The sequence below is a fragment of the Bombina bombina genome, chromosome 3 (genome assembly GCF_027579735.1).
Source record: "Bombina bombina isolate aBomBom1 chromosome 3, aBomBom1.pri, whole genome shotgun sequence".
NCBI lineage: Eukaryota > Metazoa > Chordata > Amphibia > Anura > Bombinatoridae > Bombina > Bombina bombina.
Window position 1 is genome coordinate 903,379,420 of NC_069501.1, and position 22,546 is coordinate 903,401,965.

Genomic DNA, 22,546 nt, shown 5'->3' on the forward strand with positions numbered 1-22,546 from the left:
GCATGAAAGAGGAGATATGTCATCCTTTTGAATAAAAGATTACAGGAAAGGCATTGATTTTAGAAACCCACAGATCATTATTTGCAACCGTGAATTTAGAAAAAAAAATTGATTACACAGCCGTGACACTTATTTATGCTCAGGCCTTTTTAATACGAGGGTCCCGGAGCCTCAACCGAAACAACAGCATGAAAGAGGAGATATGTCATCCTTTTGAATAAAAGATTACAGGAAAGGCATTGATTTTAGAAACCCACAGATCATTATTTGCAACCGTGAATTTAGAAAAAAAAATTGATTACACAGCCGTGACACTTATTTATGCTCAGGCCTTTTTAATACGAGGGTCCCGGAGGCTCAACCGAAACAACAGCATGAAAGAGGAGATATGTCATCCTTTTGAATAAAAGATTACAGTAAAGGCATTGATTTTAGAAACCCACAGATCATTATTTGCAACCGTGAATTTAGAAAAAAAAATTGATTACACACCCGTCACACTTATTTATGCTCAGGCCTTTTTAATACGAGGGTCCCGGAGCCTCAACCGAAACAACAGCATGAAAGAGGAGATATGTCATCCTTTTGAATAAAAGATTACAGGAAAGGCATTGATTTTAGAAACCCACAGATCATTATTTGCAACCGTGAAATTAGACAAAAACATTGATTAGACAGCCGTGACACTTATTTATGCTCAGGCCTTTTTAATACGAGGGTCCCGGAGCCTCAACCGAAACAACAGCATGAAAGAGGAGATATGTCATCCTTTTGAATAAAAGATTACAGGAAAGGCATTGATTTTAGAAAGCCACAGATCATTATTTGCAACCGTGAAATTAGACAAAAACATTGATTAGACAGCCGTGACACTTATTTATGCTCAGGCCTTTTTAATACGAGGGTCCCGGAGCCTCAACCGAAACAACAGCATGAAAGAGGAGATATGTCATCCTTTTGAATAAAAGATTACAGGAAAGGCATTGATTTTAGAAAGCCACAGATCATTATTTGCAACCGTGAAATTAGACAAAAACATTGATTAGACAGCCGTGACACTTATTTATGCTCAGGCCTTTTTAATACGAGGGTCCCGGAGCCTCAACCGAAACAACAGCATGAAAGAGGAGATATGTCATCCTTTTGAATAAAAGATTACAGGAAAGGCATTGATTTTAGAAACCCACAGATCATTATTTGCAACCGTGAATTTAGAAAAAAAAATTGATTACACAGCCGTGACACTTATTTATGCTCAGGCCTTTTTAATACGAGGGTCCCCGAGCCTCAACCGAAACAACAGCATGAAAGAGGAGATATGTCATCCTTTTGAATAAAAGATTACAGGAAAGGCATTGATTTTAGAAACCCACAGATCATTATTTGCAACCGTGAATTTAGAAAAAAAAATTGATTACACAGCCGTGACACTTATTTATGCTCAGGCCTTTTTAATACGAGGGTCCCGGAGCCTCAACCGAAACAACAGCATGAAAGAGGAGATATGTCATCCTTTTGAATAAAAGATTACAGTAAAGGCATTGATTTTAGAAACCCACAGATCATTATTTGCAACCGTGAAATTAGACAAAAACATTGATTAGACAGCCGTGACACTTATTTATGCTCAGGCCTTTTTAATACGAGGGTCCCGGAGGCTCAACCGAAACAACAGCATGAAAGAGGAGATATGTCATCCTTTTGAATAAAATATTACAGTAAAGGCATTGATTTTAGAAACCCACAGATCATTATTTGCAACCGTGAATTTAGAAAAAAAAATTGATTACACAGCCGTGACACTTATTTATGCTCAGGCCTTTTTAATACGAGGGTCCCGGAGCCTCAACCGAAACAACAGCATGAAAGAGGAGATATGTCATCCTTTTGAATAAAATATTACAGGAAAGGCATTGATTTTTGAAATCCACAGATCATTATTTGCAACCGTGAAATTAGACAAAAACATTGATTACACAGCCGTGACACTTATTTATGCTCAGGCCTTTTTAATATGAGGGTCCCGGCGGCTCAACCGAAACAACAGCATGAAAGAGGGGATATGTCATCCTTTTGAATAAAAGATTACAGTAAAGGCATTGATTTTAGAAACCCACAGATCATTATTTGCAACCGTGAATTTAGAAAAAAATTTGATTACACACCCGTCACACTTATTTATGCTCAGGCCTTTTTAATACGAGGGTCCCGGAGCCTCAACCGAAACAACAGCATGAAAGAGGAGATATGTCATCCTTTTGAATAAAAGATTACAGGAAAGGCATTGATTTTAGAAACCCACAGATCATTATTTGCAACCGTGAAATTAGACAAAAACATTGATTAGACAGCCGTGACACTTATTTATGCTCAGGCCTTTTTAATACGAGGGTCCCGGAGCCTCAACCGAAACAACAGCATGAAAGAGGAGATATGTCATCCTTTTGAATAAAAGATTACAGGAAAGGCATTGATTTTAGAAAGCCACAGATCATTATTTGCAACCGTGAAATTAGACAAAAACATTGATTAGACAGCCGTGACACTTATTTATGCTCAGGCCTTTTTAATACGAGGGTCCCGGAGCCTCAACCGAAACAACAGCATGAAAGAGGAGATATGTCATCCTTTTGAATAAAAGATTACAGGAAAGGCATTGATTTTAGAAACCCACAGATCATTATTTGCAACCGTGAATTTAGAGAAAAAAAATTGATTACACAGCCGTGACACTTATTTATGCTCAGGCCTTTTTAATACGAGGGTCCCAGAGCCTCAACCGAAACAACAGCATGAAAGAGGAGATATGTCATCCTTTTGAATAAAAGATTACAGGAAAGGCATTGATTTTAGAAAGCCACAGATCATTATTTGCAACCGTGAAATTAGACAAAAACATTGATTAGACAGCCGTGACACTTATTTATGCTCAGGCCTTTTTAATACGAGGGTCCCGGAGCCTCAAACGAAACAACAGCATGAAAGAGGAGATATGTCATCCTTTTGAATAAAAGATTACAGGAAAGGCATTGATTTTAGAAAGCCACAGATCATTATTTGCAACCGTGAAATTAGACAAAAACATTGATTAGACAGCCGTGACACTTATTTATGCTCAGGCCTTTTTAATACGAGGGTCCCGGAGGCTCAACCGAAACAACAGCATGAAAGAGGAGATATGTCATACTTTTGAATAAAAGATTACAGGAAAGGCATTGATTTTAGAAACCCACAGATCATTATTTGCAACCGTGAAATTAGAAAAAAAAATTGATTACACAGCCGTGACACTTATTTATGCTCAGGCCTTTTTAATATGATGGTCCCGGAGCCTCAACCGAAACAACAGCAAGAAAGAGGAGATATGTCATACTTTTGAATAAAAGATTACAGGAAAGGCATTGATTTCAGAAACCCACAGATCATTATTTGCAACCGTGAAATTAGAAAAAAACATTGATTACACACCCGTGACACTTATTTATGCTCAGGCCTTTTTAATACGATGGTCCCGGAGCCTCAACCAAAACAACAGCATGAAAGAGGAGATATGTCATACTTTTGAATAAAAGATTACAGGAAAGGCATTGATTTTAGAAACCCACAGATCATTTATATGACCCGTGTAATAGAAAAAAACATTCATTAGACACCGGTTACACTTATTTATCCTCAAGCCTTGTTAATGCGAGGGTCCCGGAGCCGCAACTGAAACAACAGCATGAAAGAGGACATATGTCAATCTTTTTGAATTATAGATTACAGGAAAGGCATTGATTTTAGAAACACTGAGATAATTACTTGCAACCGGGAAATCAAAAAAAAAATTGAACAGACACCCAGTACACTTTATTATCCATAGGCCTTTTCAGCAGAGGCTCCAGGACCCTCAACAAAAACAAGAGCAGGGAGCTGGGCATAGGATTACAATGGAGTGTGACAATAATAATCTGAAGGTGAAGATTGCATAGTTGTGGCATTTTAATTTTGTTATCGTGGGAACTTAGTACTTGCAATGACCTTGCCCTGGTGAATCCATATCGCAAATGTGTTATTTAAGGCACTGTTTGTCTATTTTTTTGAATATCAGCATTTGTTAAATGAAGCTCAACTTAGGCTGGTGAGAAACGACCTTTCTTCTGGCTGTTTGCAAATGTTGTGGCTCTGGACAAACATGTGAATAAGGGGCCATCAGCCATATTCTGCACGCAACCCCTTTGATGATTGACGATAAACATGTGTCACCTGCAAGCAGAGCTCGTTACTTCTGTCTAAATCATCTTCCTGGTATGGACAGGCCACTGTTTCCCACAGCAAGTATGAATTTTGAAATACAAGATTGTCTTGAGTATGGTAGGAAACCAAAGTTTATTTAATTCAGTACTATCTATCACCACAAAAAAATGAACTTCTTGAAGCAACAAAAATGCCAGCAATTTCATGTGCTTATGGATGACAAGGACGTCATGTCCTTTGGTGCACAGAGATAGAGACGATTTTTGCCCTCCCTGTACACTACCCAGATGTCTCAAACATCACCAGAAACACAATACAGCCACTCTTGTGAAGTTCCTGGTGTTCCGGTAGCCATCTCTTTGCGCTCCTAAAGGAATACTTTATCAGTGTTTTTGTATACATCCGACAACAGCTTCGGAGACTGTGGTGACGCACATGTTATTTACTGTTGTTCCAGCTGTGGCAATATCAATTGGCATGAAAAAGTTAAGATTTGTGGGTTGTGGAGCCTATAGCTGTTAAGGTAGGACGTGTGTTTGAGGAGGTCTTACAAGTTACTTTGGAGTTAGTTTTCAACCTTAATTTAATTTTCTTTTTGGGATTCATAGTCACACTTTCTGGGGCTATCCAAGAGGAGCCTGGTAAAAGCAGTAGTAGTCACCCTTTATATCAACGGGTACGGAGACCTGTTTTTTGCGTTTCCAATATTGCGCCGTACCCCAAACTAATCCTGAATGAAAAAAAAAAATTAAAATTTGGACTAGTGACGCACATTTTATGCACGCTGTGGCAATTGCAATTTGCAATAAAAATAATCTGCTAACAACAACCACTACCTACGACCACACCTGACTCCTGAAGTCATGCTTCAGTTATTAAGTCAAGTTAAATTAATTTTTTTTTCTTTATTATGCACAGCAGAGGCTCCAGGACCCTCGACAAAACCAGCAGCAGGAAAGAGGACATATGGCATCCTTTTGAAAAAATGATTATAGGAAAGGCATTGATTTTAGAAACACAGAGATCATTAGTTGCAACCGTGAAATCACAAAAAACTTCGATTATACACCAAGTACACTTATTTATCCTTAGGCCTTTTTAGCAGAGGCTCCAGGACCCTCCACAAAACCAGCAGCATGAAAGAGGACATATGGCATCCTTTAGAAAATTAGATTACAGGAAAGGCATTGATTTTAGAAACACAGAGATCATTAGTTGCAACCGTGAAATCACAAAAAACTTCGATTATACACCAAGTACACTTATTTATCCTTAGGCCTTTTTAGCAGAGGCTCCAGGACCCTCAACAAAAACAAGAGCAGGGAGGTGGGCATAGGTGTACAATGGAGTGTGACAATAATAATGTGAAGGGGAAGATTGCGGAGTTGTGTCATTTTAATTTTGTTATTGTGGGAATTACTAGCAATGACCTTGCTCTGGTGAATCCATATTGCAAATGTGTTTTTAAGGCACTGTTTGTCTATTTATTGAATATCAGCATTTGGTAATTGAAGCTCAACTTAAGGCTGGTGAGAACCGACCTCTCTTCTGGCTGTTTGCAAATGTTGTTGCTCTGGACAAACATGTGAATAAGGGGCCATCAGCCATATTCTGCACGCAACCCCTTTGATGATTGACGATAAACATGTGTCACCTGCAAGCAGAGCCCGTTACTTCTGTCTAAATCATCTTCCTGCTATGGACAACCCACTGTTTCCCACAGCAAGTCCGAAGCTTGAACTACAAGATTGTCTTGAGTATGGTAGGAAACTAAAGTTTATTTAATTCAGTACTATCTATCACCACAAAAAATGAACTTCTTGAAGCAACAAAAATGCCAGCAATTTCATGTGCTTATGGATGACAAGGACGTCCTGTCCTGTGGTGCACAGAGATGGAGAGGATTTTTGCCCTCCCTGTACACTACCCAGATGTCTACAACATCACCAGAAACACAAGACGGCCACTTTTGTGAAGTTCCTGGAGTGTTCCGGTAGCCATCTCTTTGCGCCCCAAAAGGAATTCTTTATTGTTGTTTTTGTATACATCCGACAATAGATTCGGAGACTGTGGTGACGCACATGTTAGTTACTGTTATTCCAGCTGTGGCAATATCAATTGGCATTAAAAAGGTAAGATTTGGGTGGGCGGAGCCTATACCTGTTGCGGTAGGACGTGTGTTTGAGGAGCTCCGGGTCTTACAATTTACTTAGGAGTAATTTTTCAACCTTAATTTAATTTTCTTTTTGGGATTCATACTCACACTTTCTGGGGCTATCCAAGAGGAGCCTGGTAAAAGCACTAGTAGTCACCCCTTATATCAACGGGTACCGAGACCTGTTTTTTGCCATTCCAATATTGCGCCGTACCCCAAACTAATCATGAATGAAAAAAAAAACCCTTAAAATTTGGACTAGTGACGCACATTTTATGCACGCTGTGGCAATTGCAATTTGCAATAAAAATAATCTGCTAACAACAACCACTACCTACGACGACACCTGACTCCTGAAGTCATGCTTCAGTTATTAAGTCAAGTTAAATTAATTTTTTTTTCTTTATTATGCGCAGCAGAGGCTCCAGGACCCTCGACAAAACCAGCAGCAGGAAAGAGGACATATGGCATCCTTTGGAAAAAATGATTATAGGAAAGGCATTGATTTCAGAAACACAGAGATCATTAGTTGCAAACGGTAAATCGAAAAAAACATTGATTAGACACCCAGTACACTTATTTTTCATTAGGCCTTTTTAATAAGAGGCTCCCGGAGCATCAACCGAAACAACAGCATCAAAAAGTACATATGGCATCCTTGTGAATAATAGATTACTGGAAAGGCATTGATTTTAGAAACCCGTGGATAATTTTTTGCAAACGTGGAATCTAAAAAAACATAGATTATACACCCAGTACACTTCTTTATCCTTAGGCCTTTTTAGCAGAGGCTCCAGGACCCTCCACAAAACCAGCAGCTTGAAAGAGGACATATGGCATCCTTTAGAAAATTAGATTACAGGAAAGGCATTGATTTTAGAAACACAGAGATCATTAGTTGCAACCGTGAAATCACAAAAAACTTCGATTACACACCAAGTACACTTATTTATCCTTAGGCCTTTTTAGCAGAGGCTCCAGGACCCTCCACAAAACCAGCAGCATGAAAGAGGACATATGGCATACTTTAGAAAATTAGATTACAGGAAATGCATTGATTTTAGAAACACAGAGATCATTAGTTGCAACCGTGAAATCTAAAAAAACATAGATTATACACCCAGTACACTTATTTATCCTTAGGCCTTTTTAGAAGAGTGTCCCGGAGCCTCAACAGAAAGAACAGCATGAAAGAGGACATATGGCATCCTTTTGAAAAATAGATTACAGGAAAGGCATTGATTTTAGAAAGACAGAAAAAAATTGTTACAAACGGGAAATCTAAAAAAACATTGAATAGACACCCAGTACACTTCTTTATCCTTCGGCCTTTTGAGCAGAGGCTCCAGGACACTCAACAAAACCAGCAGTAGGAAAGAGGACATATGGCATCCTTTGTGAAAAAAAGATTATAGGAAAGGCATTGATTTTAGAAACCCGGGGATAATTTGTTGCAACCGTGAATTTGAATTAAAAAAAATGATTGGATGGACACCAGGTACAATTCTTTATCCATAATTCCTTTTTATAAGAGGGTCCAGGACCCTCAAACAAAAAACCAGCAGGAAAGAGGACATATGGCATACTTTTGAACAATAGAGTACAGGAAAGGCATAGATTTTAGAAACCCATAGAATTTTTTTTTGTGTCCATCCAATGTAAGGAAAAATAAGCGCTCCAAGCCCACAGATATATAAAAGTTCAATTTTATTCCAAACTTGTTAAAATCATACAAGATAGATTAAAAAGTGGTAAGCACAAAAGTGCAAAAACAGGTGGTAGAACAGGTGCAAAAAACAGCAAACGTTTCGTGCTCCATGCACTTGGTCACTGCTAATTGATGCACCTGTTCAGAGCTCCATTTATACCAAAATTCTTAAAGTGATATCACAAAATTTCATTAACCTGTACTTTGCCATTTTGTAAAGGAGCCTATGACAAGAAACATTTATTTATTTTTTCCTTTTCTTATACATAAAATGTTTTTATATAAATATGCAGGTTGATTCATGTTGGTTAAGGTGTGACTATGTTTTGTGAAAACAATCTATTATACACTATTATTAAATCATTACTTTTGTAGAAAGAAGCATATACATTGCTCTATGAGTTATTATCTTCAGTGTTAAATATAATCAGAGCCAGGTTTCTATTGGGAATTTGTTTAAACCACTCTAATATAAAAATCCTTAATTTAAACAGTATGAAATCAAATATGCAATAGATGAGCCTATGACAAGAGCCCAAAAACAAACAAACATCAAAATAAGTGTATGTATAGCAATCTATTTTCTCTCTCATAAAGGAAAAGTTAGGTTAGCAATAATAGTGAGAAAATGTCTCATATCAACATATTTTCTTATTTCTTAATTCTTTTTAGGGGAATGAGCCCATGACAAGAGACATACCTCTAAATTCAAAAATTTCCCAAAAACATTAAATGATTTATTAAATTTTCCTATTTCTTAATTCTTTTTAGGGGAATGAGCCTATAACAAGAGACATACCTCTAAATTAAAAAAAAAAAATTCCTTTTCTTTCTTTTTTTTTCTTTTTTCTCTTCTCTTTTCTTTTTCCTTTCTTTTTCTTTTCCCTTCTTTCCCTTCTTCTTTCCCTTTTTTAATCTGATTTATTAAAAAAAATAGGATGTTTATTATTTAGTGAATAAGTCTAAATCTCTTCTCATGTTGAGGCCCTAAGGGTGTGTAGTCTGTAGATTGAACATCCACATAACTTCTCTTTTGTCAAGTGTTGTCTCTCTATCATCACCTCTTCTCCATTGTGGGATAAAATATATCCCCTGTAGGATAAGAGCAGATGTGTCTGCGTTGTGTAGAACCTTAAAATGCCTTGATACAGTTGTGTCTGAGTTCTCATCCTCTATGGAGCGCAAGTGCTCCAAAAACCTCTCTTTTAGCGGTCTCTTTGTTTTTCCTGTGTATTGTTTATGGCAAATTTTACATGTGAGAAGATAAACCACATGAGTGGTAGAACAGTTGATATGATGATGTATCTTATAAGTCTTATTGGTAATAGTGGAATTAAATTCCTCTCCTTCCTTAACAAAGTCACAGGTTGTACATATTGGGCGTCTGCACTTATAAAAACCCTTTCTCTGTTTTAACCAGCAGGATGTTTTTTTGGTTCTTACATCTGATGCAGAAATGAAATTTGCTATCGTCTTACCTCTTCTAGATACAAAATCACAACCTTCTTTGAGAATCTCCTTAAGGATAGGATCTGAGTACAGAATTGGTATGGAATCTTTAATAATATTGCACACCTTAGTGTATTCCATACTGTAAGTTGTAATAAATTTGATCTTGCTATTTTCTGATGTTCTTTTCTGTTTATTTCTATATTTTAGAAAGTCTTGTCTGGGAATTAAATCTACACTAGATTTTGCCTCTTTAAGTAACTCCTCACTGTAGCCTCTATCCCTGAACCTTTGTGTTGCCTCTTCTGACTTTGCCTGATATTCATCCTTATTTGTGCAATTTCTTTTAATTCTGGTATATTCCCCCTTAGGGATACCCTTCACAACATGTCTTGGGTGGCATGAATTGTACTTGAGGATAGTGTTCCCAGCTGTAGACTTTCTATATATAGTAGTTTCAACTGTATTTTTGTCTGTGCTTATTAATGTGATATCAAGAAAATTTATTTCTTTATCACTCTGTTCACTGGTAAAGTTTAAGTTAAAGTTGTTATTGTTCAAATATTTACAAAAATCCTCTGCCTCTTGCTGATCTCCCTCAAACACAAACAACAGATCATCTATGTATCTGTAAAACTGGATAATCCTATCCTTGAAGGGGTTTTTATCTCCAAAAACGTGGGACAGCTCCCACCAACCCATAAAAAGGTTGGCGTATGAGGGGGCAAATTTAGCCCCCATGGCTGTCTTACGTCTCTGGAGATAAAAGCTGTTCTGAAACAGAAAAAAATTGTGACTCAAAAGATATTCAATTGCCCTTAATATAAAGATTTTAGTAGGGTATGTAAAATTTGTATTCTGTTCCAAAAAGTGTTCTATTGCTTCTGTTCCCTTCTCGTGTTGTATAGTTGTATACAATGAGGAAACATCTGCTGTGATAAATCTATATGTGGATTTCCATTTTAGATTTTGTATTTTGTTTAAAAGGGCCGTGGTGTCCTGTATAAAACTGGGCAAATCCCTGACTAGGGGTTGTAAGAATGAATCAATTAACTCTGACATAGGTTCATTCAAAGAATCAATACCCGCTATGATGGGTCTACCCTGTGGGCTCTGAAGATTCTTGTGTGTTTTGGGAAGGTAATGAAAAACAGGAATGACTGGTAGTTTAGGAATAATTATTTCCTGAACAGATTTATTTATGATGTTATTATATCTTGGATATAAAACAAGATTAGTCAATTCATTCCTGTATTTCACTGTAGGATTGTCACTCAGTTTAATATACACTTCCCTGTCATTTAGTTGTCTCATGGATTCTGCAACGTAGTCATCCTTATTAAGGACGACCACATTGCCGCCCTTGTCAGATTGCCTGATGACAAGTGAGTCATCAGATGCCAGTCTTTTTATTGTATCTCTCTCCTTTTGTGTAAAGTTAGATGGAGATTTATTTCTCTTTTGGGCAGTTTGTAATCCCCTTAATCTCTCCTCCACTGTTTTTTGAAATATATCCAGAATTTTAGGTCTAGTATGTATAGGATAGAAATGACTTTTATTTTTGACATGACTAAGTGATATGTCTGTCTCACATAATAAGCCCTCCATATGACTATCACCTTCATGTTGTAACTGTTCCAGGTCCAAAAGACTACATATATCAGAAAAATCATTTAACCCCTTAGGTTCACATTTAACATCTTGGCTAACCTTGTTTTCATTCTGTTCCTGATCTTCATTGAAACCAAAATAATGTTTGCGCAAAGTTAAATTGCGTACAAACCTATTAATGTCAAGAACAGTTTCAAAAATGTTAAAATGATTATCAGGAACAAAATTCAAGCCCTTAGACAAAACCTGTATATCAGTATTAGTGAGATTTTTACTCGACAAATTTATAACATCATTGTTTAAGCATATTTTTTCTGAACATTCTGAGACCGTGTGGGATAAATCTTGTGTGTCTTGTTCTTTCCTTCTCCTTTTCTGGTTGGCTTGATTGCTCTTTCTCCCTTTCCCCCTTCTGCCTCGGTGGGTTGTTTTTTTCTTACAGACGGTGCAGTTTGGCGCGTCTCGTTTTTTGAGACTGTAATATCTATTTCTTCTGCCCCAGACTGTCCTTCTCCTTCTAACATGAGCGCATAAGATTCCTCCCCTGTTTCTCCTTCAGAGGAGTCATATTCATAATCAGTGTCTGTGTCTGCAAATCTGACTGCTTTACCCTTTTTATTGGAATTATTATTTTTGTTCTTATTATATCTTCTGTTATATCTGGGTTTGGTCAGGTCATCCTGACTCCAGCGATACATCCCTCTTATCTCTGAGCATTTTTCTGGATTTGAATTGCCAAAGTTCTTGTTTAAAGGCAATCATATTTCTTTCAAATTGTTGATCATATTTTTTAAAATTTTGATCATGTTGGTGACATCTTAATTTATTCTGTAATTCTTTTAATTCAATCATAATATCTCTCCTTTGTTCTTTTTTAAAAAATATGATCAACAATTTGAAAGAAATATGATTGCCTTTAAACAAGAACTTTGGCAATTCAAATCCAGAAAAATGCTCAGAGATAAGAGGGATGTATCGCTGGAGTCAGGATGATCAGACCAAACCCAGATATAACAGAAGATATAATAAGAACAAAAATAATAATTCCAATAAAAAGGGTAAAGCAGTCACATTTGCAGACACAGACACTGAGTATGAATATGACTCCTCTGAAGGAGAAACAGGGGAGGAATCTTATGCGCTCATGTTAGAAGGAGAAGGACAGTCTGGGGCAGAAGAAATAGATATTACAGTCTCAAAAAACGAGACGCGCCAAACTGCACCGTCTGTAAGAAAAAAACAACCCACCGAGGCAGAAGGGGGAAAGGGAGAAAGAGCAATCAAGCCAACCAGAAAAGGAGAAGGAAAGAACAAGACACACAAGATTTATCCCACACGGTCTCAGAATGTTCAGAAAAAATATGCTTAAACAATGATGTTATAAATTTGTCGAGTAAAAATCTCACTAATACTGGAGGGGCGGAGCCAACTGCTAACATGGACGGCTGTTAATCTCTTGAGCTCTGCTCACTAATAAGCTAAAGGGTCCTTCTATCTCCTAATATTTGCCTAATTTCTATGGTGATTACCTTCTGATGGCTCCTAACCTACGCTGAATCTAATTTGCATCGTTTCAGAAGCGTTAATCCCTGCTACAGCTATAAGTTTGAATTCTGTAAGAGTAACGATCTGAGGCCTCCTAAACACCCTGAACATGGAGACTTCCTACTCCACAATACGAGCCTTATTAGAACACATGCATACTAAGATAGACGATCATTATGAGGAATTTGTTGCTGTGTACAGTGGTAAAGACAGAGATACACTAACTTTGCCTAAAGAAGATACAGCTACTGGGGCCCAGATTGAAACACCTCCATGCCACTCTGAATCGAGGAAGAAGGTTACACTGCTCCCGGCGGCAGAAGATTGCGAAGCAAGGCAGTTGATTATGAAAACGATTTCCAAATTGGCGTTAGTGTATTGTGAGGGTCCTGAGGTGCTGCCTGTTAACTATGCCTTCCCAGCACCCTGCGCTACCAACCTATGCCTAGTGCAGCCTAAAGCTCCCACATATACTGGGTACCTGGAACCCCATTACAGTCTTGGCAGCGCTGATCAACATGGCGGTGTAATGATCCCCGTTTCTCCTACAAGCACAGCTGTCTCAACGGTGACCGTCTCATACCCAGATGGCTCCCGGTCAGTACTTCTGCGGCTACGATCTACCACTAAAAGAGTAGTAGGACAGTCTCCTCTTATATACGGATCACTTACCAACATAAGCAACGTGACCCGGAGGCCAGATCCTGTTTTCCTCATGTGGTATGTTTTCTTCAGATTCGTTTGGATCTTTATGGCTTCCGATTATGATCCGGCTCATTTACAAAATTGGAGAGTGGGTTATTTCCCGGACTGCCTTATATCTCTGAGGTCTGGAGTGGGTTAGAGTGGATTTTGAGACTTTGCCGTAAAAACCCCAATACTGACACCAGTCTCACTTCCAGGGTTATATCTTTGATGTTTTTGATCTTCTGCTACTGGGATATGTTTAATATCAGCCTAACCGTCCCCCAGTGTATTGGAAATGTTGATTAACAAGAAATCTCCCAGCCACACAATGGAGGACAATTAATTTCTTTTCAAGACCGTTGTCTCCAGAGCCTTACATGACCTCAGCTAATTATTTCAGAGAACAGTTTTTGCTGAATTAAGATTTTCTTTACTATAGTCCACGTCCATCTGAGAGGTTTTTCTGTTTTTTTTTTTTAATTTCCCTAATTTTTTTTTTGCTACAGGCCTGTATAACACTCTGGATCACTCCTTTTCAGTTTTATACTTTACTAGTTTATTGCTTACAAAAGTTTGACTGAGTTATATACTCCCATAGATTATAGTCACAGGATGCCACACAAATTTACTTTATACGTCTCCTGTAACTACTAGTTATGTCTGTGTAGTCTTTCTTTATCTTCTCATTTCTAGGTTTATTTCTAGCCCATAGCTACATTATAGACACAGACAGTCACCCCATTTTACTGTCTATCACTCTTATGTATCTAGGTATCATATAGCCCAATATTAATGTGCACTTGCCTCTAGATATTGCAGAATAACTTTAGGTGCCAATGTTTTGCTGTGATCCACCTCTTTTATTTTGTATCCTCTTTCAGACTATAGGGTTCAACTGCTATATGCCTTTATTATTTGTAGGTGACTATATAATTTACCTCTGCAGTTGCAGTTCTTTGGATGTACAGGCAGGATCCTTATTATTAACAACTAAAGTGACTCTTGTATTAACTGCATATTATAGGCAGTTAGAGGATAGTATAGATAGAAGGTTTGTTAAGTACACTGTTTGGGATACTTTTTTAATCTCTTAGAGAGTCCTTCATGCAATATAACAGCCTGGAATAGCATCTATACAACAATATGGGTTTCTACCATTAACATTGCTGCTAAATAGGTTTATGCCTTTTTGCTCTACACGTTAGATGTTTATTTCATATCTCTAACTTATGGCTCTGTTATTCTTTACCTTAGCGTCTACCTTTCTAGGTTGTCCTACTCAAACAATATTATATGAGTGACATATTGTGTTCATAGATATAAAACCAAGCCATATCTCAGGCAGATGGAAATGCTGCACTATTATATTGTACTTTATTTAGTTTGACTAAGCTAGACGACATGTGCCTAAATGGTTAACCCCTATAACTTATGCCAGTATAACTGTCTTATATTTTCAGTGTTATTAACTATATATGTTTAACTATTTTATGTATTTAGCGTTATTAATGGTTCTCAACCTATACTATCATTGAGTTTGTCTCTGATATGTTCACAATATGTTATTTGCCTTCCTCACTCCATCATATGGGTATGTACCTTATAGATATTGACACGATGGTTTGATGGCTAGATCAACATTGCAGCTCATGCTTTATGGAGGCTCACTATAGACAATTAGGAACGAGTTGGTACATAACGGCTAGATAGGCCTCCATAGGTCATTCCAAATAGGCATAGACAAACCAAAGGACCCATAACCGTAGTCACTCCCTCAGAGCTCCTCATAGTATGTTATGCTGTCCTTTAGTTAATAATATGAGATTATGATGCATAGAGTTTTAGTAAAGTTACTTATAATGTGAGCATACCAGAATACCCCGACTTACTATTACCAAATATTTTATGTTTTGGGCAGGTATGGTCTTTATACTAACTGATGCTTGCTCCTTAGTTATGTTTACCAAACTGTTCTGGAAAGTTAAAACATACCGGCTATAAATATGCAACAATGGATTAGGGGACCACTCCCTATTGACATAGATACCTGTTTTCACACTCTTAGCCAGCAGACCTGCCAATGGTATTAAATTTAACACCTATCCACTTATAGGCAATTTTGTGTATGTAAATTTAATATGAGACTAGTGTAATGCTCACCTCTTCCCATATTCATTATAAGTTATAGACCCCCCCTCAGCACTATAATCCATGATCCCTCCAGCTAACAGTATGCATAAATTATAATAACCGCCTGACTGTATATTTTCTCTCATGTGCCCTTACATTCCTAGATGCCAAATACCATATGTCATTTGCTGACTCTTTGATTTATCACTAATTCTCTAGTAACTATCTTAGGGGTCCTTTTACATCCCCCCTCTCGTCCTTTCATTAGGCTCCGCCCCTCCACACTCCCCCATATTTCAATAGCGGTGCTTACCCGCTGAATCTCCTCCCCCCCCCTCATGCCTTCGAAGCTCAAAAACTTCAGTTGCTCATTTACTTCTTCCATTACTAACTCGGGTCCATTAGTGACCACTCCATAGGCTATTTTTCCTCTAGACTATATTGTGTTATCTGAGGAAATAAGTGAAGAATATAATAAAAACAAAAATAGAGGTTTCTAACATATACCTAGCACAATGCTATATTGTTATTTCATGTATAAGAATAACTACTGTAAATGTGACGCTGTTGTTGTTTTTGATGTATGGTATTCTTTATCGTTTGTATTTACCAGCATAACCTCAATAAAAAAAATAATTAAAAAAAAAAAAAAAAAAAAAATCTCACTAATACTGATATACAGGTTTTGTCTAAGGGCTTGAATTTTGTTCCTGATAATCATTTTAACATTTTTGAAACTGTTCTTGACATTAATAGGTTTGTACGCAATTTAACTTTGCGCAAACATTATTTTGGTTTCAATGAAGATCAGGAACAGAATGAAAACAAGGTTAGCCAAGATGTTAAATGTGAACCTAAGGGGTTAAATGATTTTTCTGATATATGTAGTCTTTTGGACCTGGAACAGTTACAACATGAAGGTGATAGCCATATGGAGGGCTTATTATGTGAGACAGACATATCACTTAGTCATGTCAAAAATAAAAGTCATTTCTATCCTATACATACTAGACCTAAAATTCTGGATATATTTCAAAAAACAGTGGAGGAGAGATTAAGGGGATTACAAACTGCCCAAAAGAGAAATACATTTCCATCTAACTTTACACAAAAGGAGAGAGATACAATAAAAAGACTGGCATCTGATGACTCACTTGTCATCAGGCAATCTGACAAGGGCGGCAATGTGGTCGTCCTTAATAAGGATGACTACGTTGCAGAATCCATGAGACAACTAAATGACAGGGAAGTGTATATTAAACTGAGTGACAATCCTACAGTGAAATACAGGAATGAATTGACTAATCTTGTTTTATATCCAAGATATAATAACATCATAAATAAATCTGTTCAGGAAATAATTATTCCTAAACTACCAGTCATTCCTGTTTTTCATTACCTTCCCAAAACACACAAGAATCTTCAGAGCCCACAGGGTAGACCCATCATAGCGGGTATTGATTCTTTGAATGAACCTATGTCAGAGTTAATTGATTCATTCTTACAACCCCTAGTCAGGGATTTGCCCAGTTTTATACAGGACACCACAGCCCTTTTAAACAAAATACAAAATCTAAAATGGATATCCACATATAGATTTATAACAGCAGATGTTTCCTCATTGTATAGAACTATACAACACGAGAAGGGAATAGAAGCAATAGAACACTTTTTGGAACAGAATACAAATTTTACATACCCTACTAAAATCTTTATATTAAGGGCAATTGAATATCTTTTGAGTCACAATATTTTTCTGTTTCAGAACAGCTTTTATCTCCAGAGACGTGGGACAGCCATGGGGGCTAAATTTGCCCCCTCATACGCCAACCTTTTTATGGGTTGGTGGGAGCTGTCCCACGTTTTTGGAGATAAAAACCCCTTCAAGGATAGGATTATCCAGTTTTACAGATACATAGATGATCTGTTGTTTGTGTTTGAGGGAGATCAGCAAGAGGCAGAGGATTTTTGTAAATATTTGAACAATAACAACTTTAACTTAAACTTTACCAGTGAAAAGAGTGATAAAGAAATACATTTTCTTGATATCACATTAATAAGCACAGACAAAAATACAGTTGAAACTACTATATATAGAAAGTCTACAGCTGGGAACACTATCCTCAAGTACAATTCATGCCACCCAAGACATGTTGTGAAGGGTATCCCTAAGGGGGAATATACCAGAATTAAAAGAAATTGCACAAATGAGGATGAATATCAGGCAAAGTCAGAAGAGGCAACACAAAAGTTCAGGGATAGAGGCTACAGTGAGGAGTTACTTAAAGAGGCAAAATCTAGTGTAGATTTAATTCCCAGACAAGACTTGCTAAAATATAGAAATAAACAGAAAAGAACATCAGAAAATAGCAAGATCAAATTTATTACAACTTACAGTATGGAATACACTAAGGTGTGCAATATTATTAAAGATTCCATACCAATTTTGTACTCAGATCCTATCCTTAAGGAGATTCTCAAAGAAGGTTGTGATTTTGTATCTAGAAGAGGTAAGACGATAGCAAATTTCATTTCTCCATCAGATGTAAGAACCAAAAAAACATCCTGCTGGTTAAAACAGAGAAAGGGTTTTTATAAGTGCAGACGCCCAATATGTACAACCTGTGACTTTGTTAAGGAAGGAGAGGAATTTAATTCCACTATTACCAATAAGACTTATAAGATACATCATCATATCAACTGTTCTACCACTCATGTGGTTTATCTTCTCACATGTAAAATTTGCCATAAACAATACACAGGAAAAACAAAGAGACCGCTAAAAGAGAGGTTTTTGGAGCACTTGCGCTCCATAGAGGATGAGAACTCAGACACACCTGTATCAAGGCATTTTAAGGTTCTACACAACGCAGACACATCTGCTCTTATCCTACAGGGGATAGATTTTATCCCACAATGGAGAAGAGGTGGTGATAGAGAGACAACACTTGACAAAAGAGAAGTTATGTGGATGTTCAATCTACAGACTACACACCCTGAGGGCCTCAACATGAGAAGAGATTTAGACTTATTCACTAAATAATAAACATCCTATTTTTTTAATAAATCAGATTAAAAAAGGGAAAGAAGAAGGGAAAGAAGGGACAAGAAAAAGAAAGGAAAAAGAAAAGAGAAGAGAAAAAAGAAAAAAAAAGAAAGAAAAGGAATTTTTTTTTTTTTAATTTAGAGGTATGTCTCTTGTTATAGGCTCATTCCCCTAAAAAGAATTAAGAAATAGGAAAATTTTAATAAATCATTTAATGTTTTTGGGAAATTTTTGAATTTAGAGGTATGTCTCTTGTCATGGGCTCATTCCCCTAAAAAGAATTAAGAAATAAGAAAATATGTTGATATGAGACATTTTCTCTTTTTTTTTAATAGCTTTTTATTGACCATAACAGAATGCAATTCCATACCTTTTAAAGTCACAGAGGCAGGACAGTAAAACAAAAAGAAAAACCATATCACACAATGGTTCCAAAAAAAGTTATACAGTCAAGTCCTGCATTATCGTTAGTTACAACTTTCAATAAACATTTATATGAGGAAAAAAAAAGAGAAACAAGCACATACTATTACCAATAAACTTACAAGAAACTTGCATTGACTTGCATTAGCTTGCATTCTGTATGGTATTTTCCTTGATATATAAAACTATAACAAAAGAGGAGAGGAAAAAAAAAAAAAAAAAAAAAAAAAAAGGAAAAAAGGAAAAGAAGCAAAAAAAAAGAAAAGAAAAAACAAACAAACAAAACGAGCCTCCACACCCCTCTAAACCTCCCACCATCCCCAATTCTACTCTTAACATTAATCAGGGAATTCGCTGTTTGCTATGGCGGTTTCCATATAGATAGAGCCCTTAAATGGAGAAATTATTTGTTTTTGTATTTCTGTAGGGAAGCTGTAGATTATGCTTTTCCATTTATAGAAAAATTGTTTAATTCTATGCTCTGAGTCTATTGATGTATCCAATTGTTCTAAGATTAATTGGTTTTTGAGTTTTTGTATAAATTCTTTCAGACTTGGAACTTGGTGCGATTTCCAATGTTTCAAAATCAGTAATCTACCCGTAATGATTAGCGTATTTAATTGGCGAATATTTTTATATTCTAACTCCTCCTGGTTTATTAAAAAGAAAATACTCTTATCATTAAATTGTATCTTGCTTTGATTTATTTTGCTTGCCCAATTTGTTACTTTAAGCCAGAATTTTTTAATTTTTGTACAGCTCCAAAAACAGTGATCTAAGTCAGCGTTAATAGTTTTACATTTGTGACAACGTGCCAATGTTTTGTCCCATCTAGCCTTTACTTGAGGTGTAATATAGATGCGATTTATAATTTTTGTATGTGATTCTCTCCACGAGGAAGCAATTGTTGCTCTGTCTACCAGGTTAAAGCTAGTCTGTATTTTTTCAGTTGAAACTTGCCAACTGTCTGCTATTCTTTCAATATTACGCTGTCCATACGTACTATTAATTATTTTGTAGATGGTTGAAATACTATACTTCCCTGCCCTAAAGAGAATTATGGCCGGGTCCATTTTATCCCATGTCTCTACCATTATATTTGTCTGTAGTGTTCCCTGGAGATAGTGTCTTATTTGCAGGTATGCATAAAATTCTTTGCTTGATAACTCAAATTCCTGTTGTATTTGAGTAAAAGACTTACAGATCTCTAAGTCATCCTCTATCAGTTGATTTACCTTAATTAGTCCTTTCGCTGCCCAGTTTTTAAAAATTTTAGATTCTATTCCTGGTGTAAAGTTAGGGTTTCCTTAAATAGGAAGGTGTTTTGAGTAGGTTACTGATATATTTAATTGTATAAGAATCTTTTGCCATGCCTTAATTACCATTTGTATGGCCGGGAATTGTTTAATTTTATGAGGACATTTGTCGATAGTAGTATCAACAGAGCGCAGAGAGAGTATGGGGCTACCAAAATCTCTTCCAGAGGTGAAACCGAATAATGGTCAGTCTTTGCTAGCCAATCCAATGCAATCTTCGCGATACAGACTAAGTTATAAGTCTCAATATCTGGTAAAGCACAGCCCCCGTCTCTTCTAGAAAAAGAGAGTTTTTTAAGTGATATAGCCCGTCTTTTCTTGGCCCACAAAAATTGAGTACACGCTTGTTTATATAATTTAAGATCCGTTTTTTTAATCAAGATAGGTAGATTTTGCATTAAGTATAGCAATTTGGGAAACAGCAACATTTTAATTAGGTTAATTTTACCGGTCAGGGTGAATTTAAATTTTGCCCATTTTTCCATGTCATGTTTTATTTTAAGAAAGATTGGTGGGTAATTGAGATCATACCAATCTTTAAAATTAATCGAAAGTCTAATACCAAGGTAGGTAAAAAAGACTTTTGCTTCCTTAAAAGGAGGAGATTGCAGTGAATTCTTATTTTTACATAGCCAGAAGATTTCTGACTTTAAGGAGTTGATTTTGTAGCCAGAAAATGTGCCAAAATCTTGTAATATTTTATGTAAAATTGGTATAGATTTTTTTGTATTGGCGGTTAGAACTAATAAGTCGTCAGCATATAATAATGTCGTTACCCGCCTTTTACCTATCTTGATCCCTTCCAGGTCTTTTCTCAGTATTATAGCGAGGGGTTCTAATGCCAGGTTAAACAAGTAGGGAGACAGTGGGCATCCTTGTCTAACCCCTTTGTATATAGGGAAATATTTTGAGAGAGTATCATTTATTATGACGGCAGCAGTAGCTGACTTATATATTAAGGAGGTAAATTGGAGAAAAGGGCCCTCGACTCCATACTTTTTAAGTGCTGTAAAAAGATGATCCCATATAATGGAGTCGAAGGCCTTCTCTGCATCAATTGTTATTAATGCTGCGTCTGGTCCTGATAAACCATCGCCCTTATCTATTTTTTTTTTAAAAGGTTAAGTATTAGCTCCAATTTAGGTAAATTACGTGTACAGCTTCTGCCCGGCATAAAACCTACTTGGTCTTTATGTATTAATGATCCGATTAATTGCTTAAATCTGTGAGCTATTATAGACATCAATAATTTATAATCACTGTTTAATAGTGATATCGGTCTATATGACCCTACATCTTCTTGATTTTTATTTTTTTTCAAGATCAACACTATTAAAGATGCAGCAAAATATTTAGAACACACCATATTTTCAATGAAGTATTGGTTAAACAAGGAAGTTAGTAAGGGTGTTATGTCTTCAGAGAGAATTTTGTATAATTCTGCTGGGATCTGGTCTGGACCCGCGGCTTTGTTAACTGCTAATTTTTTAATTGCATTGGTGACTTCCAAGGCTGTGATAGGGGAATTTAATTCATCTAACCTTATTCGCTCTAACCTTGGCAGTTGTAATTTGCTCCAAAAATTATTTTTGGTTTGTGTATTGACTGGTGTCTCCGCATAGACCTCCTGGAAATATAGAGATATAAAGTTTTGGATTTCTTTAATATTAGTTTTTCTCCCAGATGGGGTCTTAATAGAGCCAATAGTATCCCTCTTTTTTTTAGATTTGGTTATATTAGCTAGGAATTTTCCAGCTTTTCCGCCATGCCTATAAAAAAGAGCCTTTTTTTAAGATCATCTTGCGCAGTTTTCTGCGTTAAAAATATTTCTCTTTCTTTTTTAGTTTTTTGATAGGTTTCCCATTGTTTTCTAAGAGGGTTGCTAATATATAGGTTGTATGTATTACATAATCGTGAAGCCAGTTCAATATCTCTAGCCATAAATTTCGGTTTTTGTCCTACCAAGTAGGCTTTGATTTCACCTCTTATCACAGCCTTAAAGGTCTCCCATACAATTTCCAATTTTATTCCTGGAGTTGCGTTGATCTGCATAAAATCTGTCCATTTAATTCTTAACCATGTCTTGAATTGTGTGTTTGACATTAGATACCTAGGGAAAAAAAACCTACCTAAATTACTTTCTTGTGCATTTTTTAGTTTAAGGTTAAGTGTGATAATTGCATGATCCGATAAAACTATTTCTTGTATCTCAGCCTTCATTTCTAGACTTAATAATTTCT